The sequence below is a fragment of the Elgaria multicarinata genome, chromosome 7, assembly GCF_023053635.1.
Source record: "Elgaria multicarinata webbii isolate HBS135686 ecotype San Diego chromosome 7, rElgMul1.1.pri, whole genome shotgun sequence".
In the NCBI taxonomy this organism is placed as follows: Eukaryota; Metazoa; Chordata; class Lepidosauria; order Squamata; family Anguidae; genus Elgaria; species Elgaria multicarinata.
Window position 1 is genome coordinate 106798736 of NC_086177.1, and position 15911 is coordinate 106814646.

The 15911-nt window shown below is 43.3% G+C and overlaps 1 protein-coding gene across 1 annotated transcript in view; it reads right to left on the reverse strand.

The window, feature by feature from the left end:
* FAM135B (family with sequence similarity 135 member B) overlaps positions 1–14463 on the reverse strand; it is a 194087-nt gene extending 179624 nt beyond the window's left edge. The window contains exon 1 of the mRNA XM_063131171.1: positions 14320–14463. The gene's annotated coding sequence lies outside the window, so the exon portion shown is untranslated. The remainder of the gene's footprint in view (positions 1–14319) is intronic.
* Positions 14464–15911: the final 1448 nt, after the last annotated feature.

Consider the following 15911-nt stretch of genomic DNA (forward strand, 5'->3'; position numbering starts at 1 on the left):
AAATTGCCCTGGGCACCATCACAAAATGGCTGCTTTTAGGAGGCATGGCAAAGGACAAGTCATCTGCTCCAAAGATTGATGACAAGGCAAAGGCAGGGTCTAGGTCCCAACACACTAAAATACAGCACCAATAGAGTCAAATTTTACTGCAATTCCAGTTGCCAGTAAGGAAATATGTTGTTGAAGAAGAAGAAGAAGAAGAAGAAGAAGAAGAAGAAGAAGAAGAAGAAGAAGAAGTGGGAGGGGTACGGCACCTTGTTGGGCACCAAGAAAGATATCCATGGATGAATTGGTGCCTAAAGACATCACACTGCCTCTCCCTTTCATAAACCCAGCCCCACCTTCTCAACAGAACTTGATTCAAATTGTGCCACTGAAACTACAAGGAATTCCAAATGTATATTCACTGCTATAAATGCCACTTCCTGTCTTGCACAGTATTTGTAGCAGGTGCTAAATAATGCAGTTCCTATTTTAAGGAGAAACACAGTTGGATCATTTGCTTGTGCTAATAACATTTAACAAAGATGTGTTTTAGGTACCAAAAAGACACTGTAATTTAAGATAATATAAATTGAGTGTCCCTTCCATATCACCCACTTCTTTCATGCATGCATAGTAGGGGTGAGCAAAGTGGGTCTTCTCTGCCTCAAAATCCGACCTGGAGCTCCATAGAGGTGATTCTCTGCCTCAATTTCAGAGCGACTTCCCTCTCTCAGCCTCGTCGAATTACCCGTCGAACAGTTCAGTATTCGGGTAACCAGTATTAACAGAAATGCATACACTTCCCTCATTTTTAAAGATAAAGGGATAAAACTTGGCACAGCGTTAGTGCTTAAGGAGGGCTTTAGCCCCACCAAGACTGAATCAGATCTGTTCATGCTTTGATTTTAAGGAATTTCTATAATAGAAATTAACGGAAATGCTTACATCTGCATCATTTTAATAGATAAAGAGATGAAACATGGCAAGGTGATAGCTGTTAATTAGGGCTTTAGCCACACCGTTTGAATCAGAACCATCCATGCCTTGATTTAGGATTTTTAAAAATGATAATAATCCCCACACCAGCCTTCTCCAACCTGGTGCCCTCCAGATCTATTGGACAGAGCCCACCCACCCCGTATTATAAGCCCAACAATTGAAATAAAAAGCCTGCCTGTGCCTGACTCAAGTGTAGAAGCTTTCTCACTTATGATGCCAGCCAGCCCAGCAGCACTTTCACACTATGGAAATGTGGATGATTGACTTCTATGAGTCCAAGCAGAAATGTCCTCCCTCTCCCCCCCCCCTCACCAGAATCAGTAGCCAGTTAGTGTTTCCCACTCTCACAAACACTATGATTGGAGGAGAATGCTGTGGCTATTCCTAATTGGTTAGCTGCACCTCACCCGACTCAGCGTCTTCCAAATATGGAGATACACACAGCACTGATGCCTGAAAAGCAGCCAGATAACCACAGAGACTTTAGAAGCATTGATTGGCGGCATCTCCGCTCTGAGTTTATTCGATGGATTTGGAAGTGGCCAATCTCTGCTCTGGAAGAACGAATGCTCCATGGATGTTTGTGGTTACCAGATAATTCTGGGGTGGAGAGCACCCCCCCAATGGATTTGTGATCACAAAGAAGTTTCTCCTTGGCCCACATTTTCAGGGCAACCATGCACAATATGGTGTTGGGTTCTGCTGGTCTATGACCATAATAAATTTGATTAATTGATGGTGATGGGTTTCGATTCCCATGAGACCAAGGGCTGATTCAGAGATGAGTGCTCCAGCACTTGGTTTCACTACATTCTTCACTGCACTCACTAGGGACACAAATCCACAGTGTGCACTATCCTCGTTCTGTCTTCTGTGTGGTATGGGTGGGTTGTGTTGTATCCTGTGTCTGCTATTCAGTAGAATGTCTGGGTCACCTTTCAAGAATCACAGTGTTGTGTGGGATCATTCTGAGGTCACTGCAGATCCTAGCTATCCCACATGTCTGTACTGCAGAAAGGATCTGAACAGGGTGTTCACGCTGGAGCGTGTTCAGAGGAGGGCAACCAGGATGATCAGGGGTCTGGAAACAAAGCCCTATGAAGAGAAACTGAAAGAACTGGGCATGTTTAGCCTGGAGAAGAGAAGATTGAGGGGAGACATGAGAGCACTTTTCAAATACTTAAAAGGTTGTCACACAGAGGAGGGCCAGGATCTCTTCTCGATCCTCCCAGAGTGCAAGAAATGGAATAATGGGCTCAAGTTAAAGGAAGCCAGATTCCAGCTGGACATCAGAAAAAACTTCCTGACTGTTAGAGCAGTACAACAATGGAATCAGTTACCTAGGGAGGTTGTGGGCTCTCCCACGCTAGAGGCCTTCAAGAGGCAGCTGGACAACCATCTGTCAGGGATGCTTTAGGGTGGATTCCTCCATTGAGCAGGGGGTTGGACTCGATGGCCTTGTAGGCCCCTTCCAACTCTGCTATTCTGTGGTTCTATGAGGGGGAAGCAACCACTACACCACCACAAGTCTGCTCCAGGACTTCTAGGGACAGCACCAGTCAGTGATACTAAGGGCAAAAAAGTCAGGGGTCAAGGACAGTGAGGGCAAGACTTTTGCTCTGGGGAGGGCAGCCCACCGCCTTTCAGCTCCCTTCCCCCAGAAGATTTAGCAGGCCATCATAGAGGACAAGGGTGGGCCAGATATGGCCATTTCTTCAAAAATGTGGGCAAAAAAACTGAGAAAGGGAATGGGAAGGAAATCAATAGCTCCTATTTGTGGGTGCAACTCAGAGAACAAAACCAACACATGCATTTGGAAAAAGTATACATTTGAAAACCGCACATTAAAAATTGGACTTTTGAAAACCACACACCATCACGCTTTAATCAAGGCGCACATGCTACAAAGCAGGAAAAAAATTGGTATTTTACAATGTATCAATTTTTGCATCCATTTGGGGAAATGGGCACCAAAAAGTGGGTACAGATACCCATGTCTGAAAAGAAAAAGAAAAGGATAAAAAAGCAAAGTCGGAAAGAGCTTTGAGGTGGAATTCAGAGAACCTGGACAAGCTTGAGTTCAATAGATTCACGTATCCCTAGGAATAACATTAACTCTCCCTGAAAAAAAATCGCAATTTAAATGGATATTGAATCTAACTATAAGATTACACTACTCCCTTAAAATAGCATCAGAGGGCAACATAGAAAGCCAGCAATTAGAGTGATTGTAGGGACTGCCAAGCATGACATGAGAGTAATACGTTAAAGACGTAACATTATAATATTTACTAAGACAACAAGCTATCTGATATGAAAGGGATGGGGAAATGTGGTAACACTGATTTAGTCTAAGAACAAATAACCTCAGCTAGGTGTTGTTGTTTGAACTGCAGCACATCCTTGCTGAATATATTTACATTGAGAGTCACCATAAATAAATTGCACTAACCTGAGATATTTCATTGATTGCATGACCTTGATTTTGCTATAAATACACACTGATACAGATAGATAGATAGATAGATAGATAGATAGATAGATAGATAGATAGATGATAGAATGACACAGAGAGAGAGAGAGAGAGAGGTGTAGGAAGCAATCCTTTGCAAATATAACTGGGAGCAAGATCCATTGAACCGAACAAGACTTACTTACTACAAACTCAATCACTGCTTTTAAAACTCAGCGAAAAACTTTTCTTTTCCCTATAGCCTTCAAATATTGAGTTTGTTCTGACTCTATACTGTTAGCTTCACCCTACCCGGCGCCTGTTTACACTTCCCTGTGCCTGTTTGCATTCTCCTTCCCTCTTTATTGTTTACTACAACTTATTAGATTGTAAGCCTATGCGGCAGGGTCTTGCTATTTACTGTGTTATCTGTACAGCACCATGTACATTGATGGTGCTATATAAATAAATAAATAATAATAATAATAATAATAATAATAATAATAATAATAATAATAATAATAACTTTTAAGTAGACATGGCTAGGATTGTTCTGTTAGAAATAGAAATATATTTCTGGACAGTTTTGCAACAACATAATAAACAAAATAATCAAGAGAGTATACATCTGTATTTCTGGTTCATACTTGTCTTCAGCTAACACACACACGTGCACGCACACACACACACACACACACACACACACATATATATATATATATATATATGGGGTTCAGTGTTATCTCTAGGCCAGCGGTCCCCAACCTTTTTGGCACCAGGGACCAGTTTCATGGAAGACAATTTTTCCATGGACTGGGGGGGGGGGGTTTGAGTGGATGGTTTTGGGAAGCCTCCCCCCACCCCCCGCCCCACTCCAGCTTCCTGGTTTCACTTCAGCTGGGTGGGTGCCCAGCCAAAGCGAAGCCAGGACGCTGGGGCGGGCAGGCAGCTTTGGAACAGCGCGCCTGGAAGTCGCTCTCCCAGAGGGGCTTCCGGCTGGGCGCGCCATTCTGAAGCTGCCCCACCCCACCCCAGCATCCTGGCTTTGCTTCAGCTGGGCAGGCAAGATGGCGTCCCGTGCCCAGGTGCGCTGGGGTGGGGGTGGGTGGGGGAAAGCAGCTCACCTGTGTGGCCTGGTTCCTAACAGGCCACGGAACGGTATTGGTCCGTGGCCCGGGGATTGGGGACCCCTGCTCTAGGCCACCAGTGACCTTCCATCATTCGCTTATGCTGATGAAATGCTCACTTGACTCCATTCTTCATCCCACAACCCTATATGCACTTCCTTTATTATGTGACGCAGCTCTCTTTGCAACGTGCGCGAAGCGGATTAAAAAGCTGCAATTGATTTATCATGACCAGGAATGAGCCGGTGGTGTGACATTCCTGCCTCCCTTTGGATTTATTTCCCTGAGAAAGTGGGAGCAAGGCTTCCCTGAATAACAGTAATAAAAAATGTTCTTCACCTTTAGCGATGGAATAGTAATCCAACACAAAGTGAAGGACTGTTCCAGTCGCTGAAGCGTGCCATGCAAGTGTATTTCCACTTACTGCAAGACGTTCCCACAAGTGGCTTTCTCAATGACAAAGATGCAATTTTCCCTCTGGCCGTTTGTAGGAATGGGAGAATAGTCTTGATGCTTAGGCTAGGAGGTGCAGGTAGCCATGCTGCTGCCAACCCCGTAGTACAAATTCCGACTGGGCAGGAAGTTATGAGGAGCCAGATTCTGGTGGAGCATCAGGAAAAACTTCCTGACTGTTAGAGCAGTATGACAATGGAACCAATTACCTAGGGATGTGGTGGGCTCTCCCACACTAGAGGCATTCAAGAGGCAGCGGTCATGTATGCTTTAAGGTGGATTCCTGCAATTAGCAGGGGGTTGGACTTGATAACCTAATAATAATAATAATAATAATAATAATAATAATAATAATAATAATAATAATAATTTTATTTGTTACCCGCCTCTCCCACCAGATCAAGGCGGGGTACAACACAAATGCAAACACCATAAAATACATATAATTGATTAAAACATTTAAAACTAATACATTATTAAAAGCAGCACATTATTAAAATGCATCTTAAAATTCAACTGGGTAGGCCTGCTGGAAGAAATCAGTCTTTATAGGCCCCTTCCAACTCTACTATTCTATGATTCTCTCTCTCTCTCTCTCTCTCTCTCTCTCTCTCTCTCTCTCTCTGTAGCTAGTTCAGCAGGAGTTCGAACAGCAGTGAAACTGCATAGCCTTTTGCATTATTTCCTAAAAGCTTTAAAAGAAATTTCCTAAAAGCTTTAAAAGAAACAAAAGGGTTCACAATGTTAAGCATCACCACTGCATTTCACCTAGGCCTTAGCTAGACCTAAGGTTTATCCCGGGATCATCCTGGGGTTGTCCCTGCTTGCTCCTGGGATATCCTGTGTGTCATTTACATGAACAGGGATGACCCTGGGATGATCCCGGAATAAACCTTAGGTCTAGCTAAGGCACTAGAGTGAGACTGGATGCAAACGCCTGGGTTCTTCTGAGGACCAGGAAAGGAACCCTAAAGAGTCTTGAAAAAGACAGGCAAACTACTTTTAAGGGGATTCTGCTCACTCCTAGGTGGTCGTCAGGTTTCTCTGAAAGCAAAATCCAGTACAAATTTGCAAGAGGCACCCAAGTACTTGAGGGAAACTTGCTGGATGAGGCCATCTGGTCTTGGGGTGCACAACTGTGAGAGGTCCATTGTACAGCTGGAAGAAAGGAAAAATGGGGAGGACCCAATTGGTATGAACTGTGGAGTATGTCCTTCTGCAGTGCTCAGCCAGCCTCTGTAGATGGTAAGTGCTCTTGTGCATCCATCTTGCCTAGGCTTTCAGTGCCCCCAGGCAAAGAGTGCAGCAGTGAAGCAGCCTAGCCTAATCCACCATAGGACGTGTGAAGCCAAAAAGTGAGTGAGCAGCATTTTTGGGGCCCAGGATTCATGGAGGAGCCAGTGGAGGCTGGTGGCTCCAAAGTCAAGGGGTATTGAACCTACTCTGGGTTTGAACCAGATCTCTAAAAGTAATATACAAGGGCTGTTTCTACACCTGCCTTTTCCCCCCAGGAACGTCCCTACATCATTCCTGTGCATCCAAATGATGCACGGGGCATCCCGGGAGCAGGCAGGGACAATCCCTCCATTTTCCTGGGAAAACTCTTAGGTGTAGAAATGGCCAAGGTGTTGAGAAATATGTCTGTGAGGATAAAAGAAAATTGTTATAAGATTATATGGAGGTGGTATCTAATCCCGGTGAGATTAAATAAAATAAATAAGCTGAACTCAGCAAATTGTTGGAGAGGGTGTCCACACACACACACACACACAAAAAGGAACGTATTTACATATGTGGTGGGAATGTGAATTTGTTCAAAAATTGTGGGAAATGGTGTTTAATGAGATAAAAGAAATTGTAGGAATGGAGATTGAAGAGACACCTATAGTGGCATTGTTATCATTATATGGAGAAATAAACTGTAATAAAGAGACAAAAGAATAGATAACGAATTTGCTGATGGCAGCAAGGTTAATCATATCTAGGAACTGGAAGGTTCAAGGAGATTATCATATTGAAATATAAAGAGATATGGGATATTGCCATTAATGATAAATTAACATGTAATATAAAAGTAAGAAGAGGAATAACAAAAACGAATGATTTTGAGGGAATATGGAAACAGTTCCTAGAATTTGTTCTATCTAAGGGGAGTGGGGAACCACCTCCAGAAGAAACGATGAGATTCTGGAAACAGGAATAGATCCCGGGGTGGGTGGGTGTGCACTTTTATGTTAAGTATGATTATGTTAACACATTAAACTAGAAAATGTTATTAAGGTTATTCAACATTTATGTATTATGTTGATGTTTTCTGTTATTGTATTGATGTATGTTTAAGTTTTGAAAAGAATAAAAACTACTTAAAAAAAAAATTAAAAATGGCCAAGGTGCTGATCGCTAGCCCCCAAATAGGTTCAGCACCTTGGATAGCTCCATTGCAGTTCTGACTGTTTCTGACTGAATTCCTAAGCAGAGCCACCAACCCACTGACATCAGAGCCACCAGCCTCTACTGGAAAGGGGGGAGCTGGAATATTATGTGTGTCCAGGATCTCTCTTACCTAGTTTAGTAAATAAATTAAAAAATACATAGTCTTGACAAATCAGTCAACCATCACAGTAACGGTGCTCGTTTATTTTACTTAGTGCTCCTTCCTTTCCTGTTTCAAATTGATGCGGTTGCTTCTTCACATAGTACATGTCTCTGATTTGACAGTTGAAATTAGTGCTGTGCCAAAAAATTTGACCATTCCAGTTTCGGCATTTGGTGCTGGTGGTGGGGAACAAAAACCTGGGTGAAAGAGGCTGGGAGAGGTGATAATTTCAGAGAATTTTCTCCTTGTGGACATGGACAGAGTTCCCACGTACCTTTTCAAATGTAGCCAGTTTTTGAGGTGTCTTCTTTCTTTCTTCCTTCCTTTCTTTCTTAATTTCTTTCTTTCTTTCATAGAATCATAGAAGAGCAGAGTTGGAAGGGGCCTACAAGGCCATCGAGTCCAACCCCCTGCTCAATGCAGGAATCCACCCTAAAGCATCCCTGACAGAGGGTTGTCCAGCTGCCTCTTGAAGGCCTCAAGGGTGGGAGAGTCCACAACCTCCCTAGGTAACTGATTCCATTGTCGTACTGCTCTAACAGTCAGGAATTTTTTCCTGATGTCCAGCTGGAATCTGGCTTCCTTTAACTTGAGCCCATTATTCCGTGTCCTGCACTCTGGGAGGATCGAGAAGAGATCCTGGCCCTCCTCTGTGTGACAACCTTTTAAGTATTTGAAGAGTGCTACCATGTCTCCCCTTAATCTACTCTTCTCCAGGCTAAACATGCCCAGTTCTTTCAGTCTCTCTTCATAGGGCTGGCTGGCTGGCTGGCTGGCTGGCTGGCTGGTTGGCTGGCTTTCTTTCTTTCTTTCTTTCTTTCTTTCTTTCTTTCTTTCTTTCTTTCTTTCTTTCTTTTTAATATAACCCCAGCATTTTCAGGAGCCCAGGAGTTCTTCCTGAATGCTTATTGGAGAGAGAGAGAGGTCACATTGTCTCCATTAGGTATTCACTAAGAACTGCTGAGTGTTTTTGTTGTTGTTTTGTTTTAAAATAATTAGGAAGAAGGCCCCCCACCCAAGGAGAAAAATCCCCAAATGTTCCCCTCTTCCAGCAAAAAAGGCAGAAAAAAACAGGGAGAGAGAAAGTTCCCAAAATAAGGGGCAGGATTTGTACCAGCACTAGTTGAAGTACAAATAAAATTGCAAGTATTTATGAAGTACAAACTTAGAATTTATGTTTCATTTCCCAAGTATGCTACATAGCTAACATACTATTTCTGGCCACCACAATGCATTCTTCAGAACAGATTTGAAGTTGACCCAGCTTGAAAGAATTCTGGCCATTTGCTGAGATGGTGCTGAAAATTAATAGCCTGGTCCCACAGAACTACAATTCACAAAGAACTTTTTAACCTGGTTCCATTTCAAAACCATTTAGAAGATTATATGGCTAACACCTTTGGTAAATTTCAAGTGATAAATTCCTTTGCAAGTTTGCAGAGAGATTATGCTGCACTACAAATTGACAGTTCTAGTAGGATACATCACAGAATATGCATTTACTTCCACGAATCAATGCTATTTAGTTTACACAATTATTTCATCCATGGAACATATTGTATTTTAAATTATGATGGGCAGACATACCCCAAATGCATTCATTATTTCCTTGGAAAGTAACAATTTCACCTGTGTAATCATGGAGAAGAGCTCTCCTTTAATTCGAGATTTCACTTTGCATATATGAGCTTTTGCACATGCACAATATAAAACTGTGTCTCAGGAGCTGTAGCTTGTAACCATATAATGTGTTGTAACATCATGCATCACCATGCTGTATGCCCATTCCTGATTGGTTGTTTCCACATAGCCTTTCTACATAACTTAGGAAGAGAGTTAAACCAACCAGCTCAGCACATGCACAGAAATGCTCCTGTTTAGGTGCAGACTGTGGCCACAGCTAGACTTAAGGTTTATCCTGGGATCATCCAGGGTTCACCCCTGCCTGAACACTGGATCCCCTGTGTGTCACCTAAGTGAACAGGTTTGAACCCTGGACGATCCAGAGATAAACCTTAGGTCTAGCTATGGCCTGTGCAAGCTACAAAATGTGCAGTCTATTCTGAACGTAATACTGGATTTGTAAAAATCCGCTTCGCGCCCAGCCAACGGTTTGGGTGGGAAAGCAGCCGTTTTGTGTGGAAGGAACAGGAATGAGACACATCTTGTGGTTCAGAAACATAAGCTACGTGAGGTAGGGCGGGGCTGCAACTATAAAAGGCTGCCCCACCCGCGGCTTGGCTTCTTTCAGTTTTGGCTCCCACCCTCCCACCCTGTTCCTAGTATGGGATTAGCCAGTCGCTCCCTTTGGAGGGAGGGCTAAGTAGGAATTTTTCCATTGTGGTTTTTGCCTACTTCATACTGGAGGCGTTATTGCGGAAGGGTGCATAATTAGGTTAATTTGTGGCAGGAAATGTGCGGGAATTGACTGTATTAGATAGGGATGGTGAGCACTCTGGCGCCCTTTGAGTGATCGGCATATCCGGAGGACCTGCTCCTTGGGGGGCTGTGTGGCTCACGTGTCAGCATATGGTGTGCCTTTGGAGACCGCACTGTCTTCATCCACTCGCTGTCCCTTATGGCAGTGGGCGGGGGTGTCATAGGGCGGTCTCCCCACACTTACAAAGTGTCACATAAGCAAGAAGCCAGATTTATTGACTCCTTGCTTTGGAGAGTGGCTCGCCCTTAAGCCAGGCAAGTGGCCTGAGATAAGGATTTAATTCCCGCACTTTCATGTGCAGATCCAGGGAGGGAGGGATTCTATTCATTATAAATAAAGAAGCCCTAGTTTAACCCAGGCTCTTGTGTCTGTGTCTTTATTCCATGCTTCCGCTTCACACTCGCAACAGGAATCCAAGCTTGCTGCAAAGTTGAACATTATGCATGCATGAGGTTCAACCCACAAGCCGACTAACGTTGACATTTGGTGCCATCACTAATTTTACATTGATTTGCTTTTTGTAAACTTCACAAGTTACAGTTTCCAATTAAAATCTATAAACTCAGCTTTATTTTTGTCATCATTACCTCTCAATCCACCCATCGTAGAAGCTTTCTTTTTGATGACCTATCCCCCAACCCACCTGCCTCCCCAGCGTTTTTCCTCTGCGCTTTCCCCGATGAAAAATGTTTTACTCTGCCAGTGTTCCTGCTGCTGCTGCTTGCCAGGTAAGGGAGGAGAAAGCTGAAGTTGTGTGTTTGGGGGGGGCTGTCAGGGAGAGATTTGGGGTGCAGCAAAGGTTGGCAGGTCTGGTCAGGGGGAAGCCAGGAATTCTTCCCCAGATTGGATTGTTGTCTCAGCTGGTTTGGGGGTGGGGGTGGCCTTTAAGAGTTCACTTCTCATTTGACGCAGACTTTTTTACAATCCTCCAAATTTATATCCTAGCCCAAAAGACTCTCACTGGAATTTCTGCTGCTCAGCAATTGACATTCAGTGATATACTGTCTTTGAACATGAAAGGGGACATCTGATCTTGCATAGCTCAGCTCTCATCCATTTAAATGGGGCACATGCAAGAGAACTTCCCAAAATGTCTAGCAAAGGAACAATCCAGCGAAACTTCATTATCTTCAATCCTTCAAGCTCTTATTTATACTCTGGATCTAACTGATAGGTAAAAGGCTTCAAGGCTAGATCATGTTTAAGGGGGGGAAAGGCTTGAAAGACTTGGGGGCTTTTTTTGCTCAGAAATGTGTGTGTGTGTGTGTGTGTGTGTGTGTGTGTGTGTGTTTTGCTGTTGTGGCCATGACAGAGGTTATGATTAGGGATGTGTAAAAATTCAGTTTGGTCCTTTATTTCCCTTTGCTTTTCTATCAGAATGTAGCAAAAATTCATATATATATATATATATATATATATATATATATATGAACTTGAGATTTAAGGGGAGGGAAATGGAAATGGAAACAAAGTCCTATGAAGAGAGACTGAAAGAACTGGGCATGTTTAGCCTGGAGAAGAGAAGATGGAGGGGAGACATGAGAGCACTCTTCAAATACTTCAAAGGTTGTCACACAGAGGAGGACCAGGATCTCTTCTCGATCCTCCCAGAGTGCAGGACACGGAATAACGGGCTCAAGTTAAAGGAAGCCAGATTCCAGCTGGACATCAGGAAAAACACCCTGAGTGTTAGAGCAGTATGACAATGGAATCAGTTGCCTAGGGAGGTTGTGGGCTCTCCCACACTAGAGGCCTTCAAGAGGCAGCTGGACAACCATCTGTCAGGGATGCTTTAGGGTGGATTCCTGCCTTGAGCAGGGGGTTGGACTCAATGGCCTTGTAGGCCCCTTCCAACTCTGTGATTCTATGATTTTATGAATATAGGGAAAAGCAAAACTGGCTGATTTCTTTATCCCTAGTTAAGATATGCAGAGAGCATGAATGAAGGCTATTCATGCTCTTAAAATAAGATATCATCCCCTGCAGCAGATAGCTTGATGGTTTGTGTGTCATACAACACACAGTAAACAGACTGGAAAACAGGGATTTCTTAGAAAGGACTTCAGCATAAACAGTATTTTAAATGTGGGCTTTGCTAGATACATGGAGAACCAGTTCACCAATGGGGACTAACCATGTAAATGCAGCTTCTTGCGCAGAGACAACTGTACGTCTCACCATCAGGAACAGTGAACAGAGTGGATATCACCATATCTGAATGAGAATTTCCCAGTGGTATCTTGCTGTTCACTGGAAGATGGCCTGCTGAGCTAGACAGCTTTATCCAGCATGGCTGTGTTTATGATCTGGAACAGATGATTGTTGCTACACACAGACACACACACACACGTTTACTCACAATCATTGGTACTTTAACCATAAATATGTCTACTTGGAAAGAATCAGAGGAAGGGAGTCCTAGTGAAATCATTGACTAAATTCTCATAATTATTTCGCCATTGGGATTCACTTCAAATTCTGGTATTGGGAAAATTCTAAAGACGTGCAAAAGAGTTCCTTGAGAAAAAAAATATTCTGATTGTTTTATAATCTCCTTTCAAATGTCTGTTGATATTTTGCTCTTTTCATTTCATCCCAAATTTAGCTTTAGGTGGAATGTGATGGCAACTCTAGGTTTAAAAATGATCAAATAATACAGACGCACGCACGCACACATGCACACACACACACACACAGGTCTTGAATATGCAGCTTTAAACATGGGATCCCAATATGCAAATTTCTCTTTGGTTTTAAACTCACTGCAGTCACTTTCAGTGAATTGCAATCATTCAACTTTGACTCCCCAACTGTAAATGGGGGTTTATTGTGAGGTGGATTAAAGATAAGCGAGATAGGTCAAGCACTTGACACATGAAAAATGCCATGGCAAATCATCAGTCTGAGTGGATCCCATTGTCAGCCTTGCAGATAAGCTAAATTCAGGCCAGTAAATGAGAGGAAGCCTGAGAGATCTGGCTCAACTGGTTGGTGAATCGTAGTAGTAGAGACATAAAACATTTTCAAGGTGGGAAACAATACGCACATTTCATTGCATTCACTGATACGACATAACTTCGTCTAAAGCTTGGGATCACCCCAAATGCTGGGATAATCTAAAGTTTGTTAAAAGGTAGTATTGGATGACAACATCACCACAGGTCTACATTTGGGCACAAAAAGGCTTACACTGCAATCCTATTTATTCCCTCTTAGAAGTACGTCCTAGTACGTTCCATTCCTGAGTTGAATGGAACTTACTCCCAGGTAGGTGTGTGTAGGATTGCAGCCTTAGAAACATAGGGCTGGAAAAAGGCGCCAAAGAGTATCCAACCAGTTCCTTGCCCCCAAAGTCTTCCCCAAAGAGACAGCTCAATGTAGGACTGTCCACCACTGATCATATCAGGTTGGATGTACCCATAGCTCAGGGACGTGCTACCTCTGTTTGAAAGAACTCAGAGAGGAGGGCAGAAAAAGACCTTTTACTTAGACCTTGGGCAAGTGCTGCCAAACAGAGTAGATAATATTGGGCAAGATGGACCAATATTCTGACCCAGTACAGGGCATCTGCATATGATTAATCTCAAATGGTGTAACCCCGAGATGTAGATAACATGGGGTCTCATAAGCAAACCACCACTAATTGCCTGGTAGCTTTTTTCTAATTTTCCTACTACGTAATGCAAGCTTTTTGGAGAGGTTCCATCACCACATACCTAATCACATGCGTGTGTGTGCGCACACACATGCACACACACACACACACACACACCTTGCTACCTTGCAAACCTCGGCAGAACATTTTTCAAAGTGATTTAATTGATGGATTGGATGTAGACCTAGATTTGTTTATTTTGAAGAAGGACAAACCATTGCTATTCCAGCCCCTTCTTTAAGCTATTGTCCACTTCTTGATTCTAAAGCACTCTGGAAGAACCTTCTTTTACCTCTTCAATGCGTTGCAAATGTTCATCCCTCCCCCCATCATCAACATATGTTTCTAACCAATCTCTCTCTCTCTCTCTCTCTCTCTCTCTCTCTCTCTCTCTCTCTCTCTCTGAATACATGTGTTATTTTTCATATGAAAGTGATGGTGGCAAGGGGAGGGAGAAAAATCACCCTTTTTTGAAAACAGGGATTGCTGGGGGGAAATCATGTGAATTCCTTTAAAATGATTAGTCAGTAAATCAGAAAGACACAGACATATAAGTAAGCCAAATCAAGGGCAGAGAGTTGGCAAACAGCAGGGAGGGGGGGGTTGCTTTACCTGTGTTTTCTTTGGTTCCTCCGCAGTGCACCGCCTTCAACTCTCTTCCTCTCCCTCCTTTTCTATCTGTCCATCTTCCAGAAAATGACAACGTAGCAGTTGCTGCACCTCATAACGGTTGTGATAGCCGAGCAGGTCTACAAAGCCAGCAGTCAGCGCTACCAGGTTCTGGCTTTTACCAAGGCTGCTGCTGCTGTTCCTGGTACTGATGATGTTAAGAAGGAGGAGGAGTATGAGTGGGGAGGGGGAGGGGGAGGGGGAGGATGCCGCGGATGGTGCTGATGCTGTTGCTATGGTTATGGAACTCAGCGACACTACACAGTGCAACAGCTGCTAGAACTCCTGGTTCTTTCACAGACAGAACCTACGGCTGGCTGCAGAACAGCCTGAAAGTAACCATCCTGCAGCCTTTTCTTTTTCTTTTTGTCAAACACTTACCACATCTTGGGTACATGTAGCAGTGACTGAGTTCCTCATAGTGATCCTATTACTCAGCAAGATGCTAGAAACAAATAAAGTGACAGGAGAAAAAGCAGAACATTTTGGAACAGGAAAAAAGCCTCCGGGAAAGTGCCTTGAAGTGATATGCAATACTGTTCCTTAGAGGAAAACACCGAAGTCAAGAACAGTCATCTTTCCGCAGAGGCCTTTAGATGCTTTTGCAAAGTGGAAACTGAAAGGCAATGGAAAGCCATGATGAAAAGAAGAGAATGAGTGGGGGGGGGGGGCTTTTATATTGTATTTTTTATATATATTGTAGTTTGTATTCAGGTTTTTAAATTGTTGGTTGTTTTTATGCTCTTCACGGTTTTAATTTTTGTGAACCACCCAGACAGCTTCGGCTATTGGGCGGTATAAAAATGTAATCAATCAATCAATCAATCTCCATAGGCTGCAATTTTCAGGACACGCCATGGGCAAACCAAGCTAGGAAAAATATATATTCTGCTTGCTGAGGTTCTCCGAAATCCCCTTCAAAGGTCATTCCAATGTTTGCATCCATGTCTGATGGCGACCTTTATTTTTGTTTTGTCTTTTCACATGGAAGTTTTGCATAACTTGATATGCATTTTTTCATAAGAACATAAGAAATGCCATGCTGGATCAGACCGAGAATCCGTCTACTCCAGCACTCTGTCCACACAGTGGCCGTCTGGGTGCTGATCAGGAACCCACATGCAGGACACAGTGCAACAGCACCCTCCCCCCCATGTTCCCCAGCAATCTGTTATATATAGGCTAACTGCCTCAGATGCTGTAGGTAACACATAGCCATCAAGGCTAGTAGCCATTGATAGCCTTCTACTCCAGGGTTTTATCCAACCCCCTTTTAAAGCCATCCAAATTGGTGGCCATCACTACATCTTGTGGTAGTGAGTTCCATAATTTAACTATGTGCTGTGTGAAGAAGTACTTCCTTTTATTTGTCCTGACTCTCCCACCAATCAGCTTCATGGGATGACCCCATTGGGTTCTTATATTTTGGGAGAGGGAGAAAAAATGTCTCCCTCTCCACATTCTTCACACCATGCATAATTTTGTACTCCTCTATAATGTCTCCCGTTAGCCTCCTTTTTTCCAAGCTAAACCAT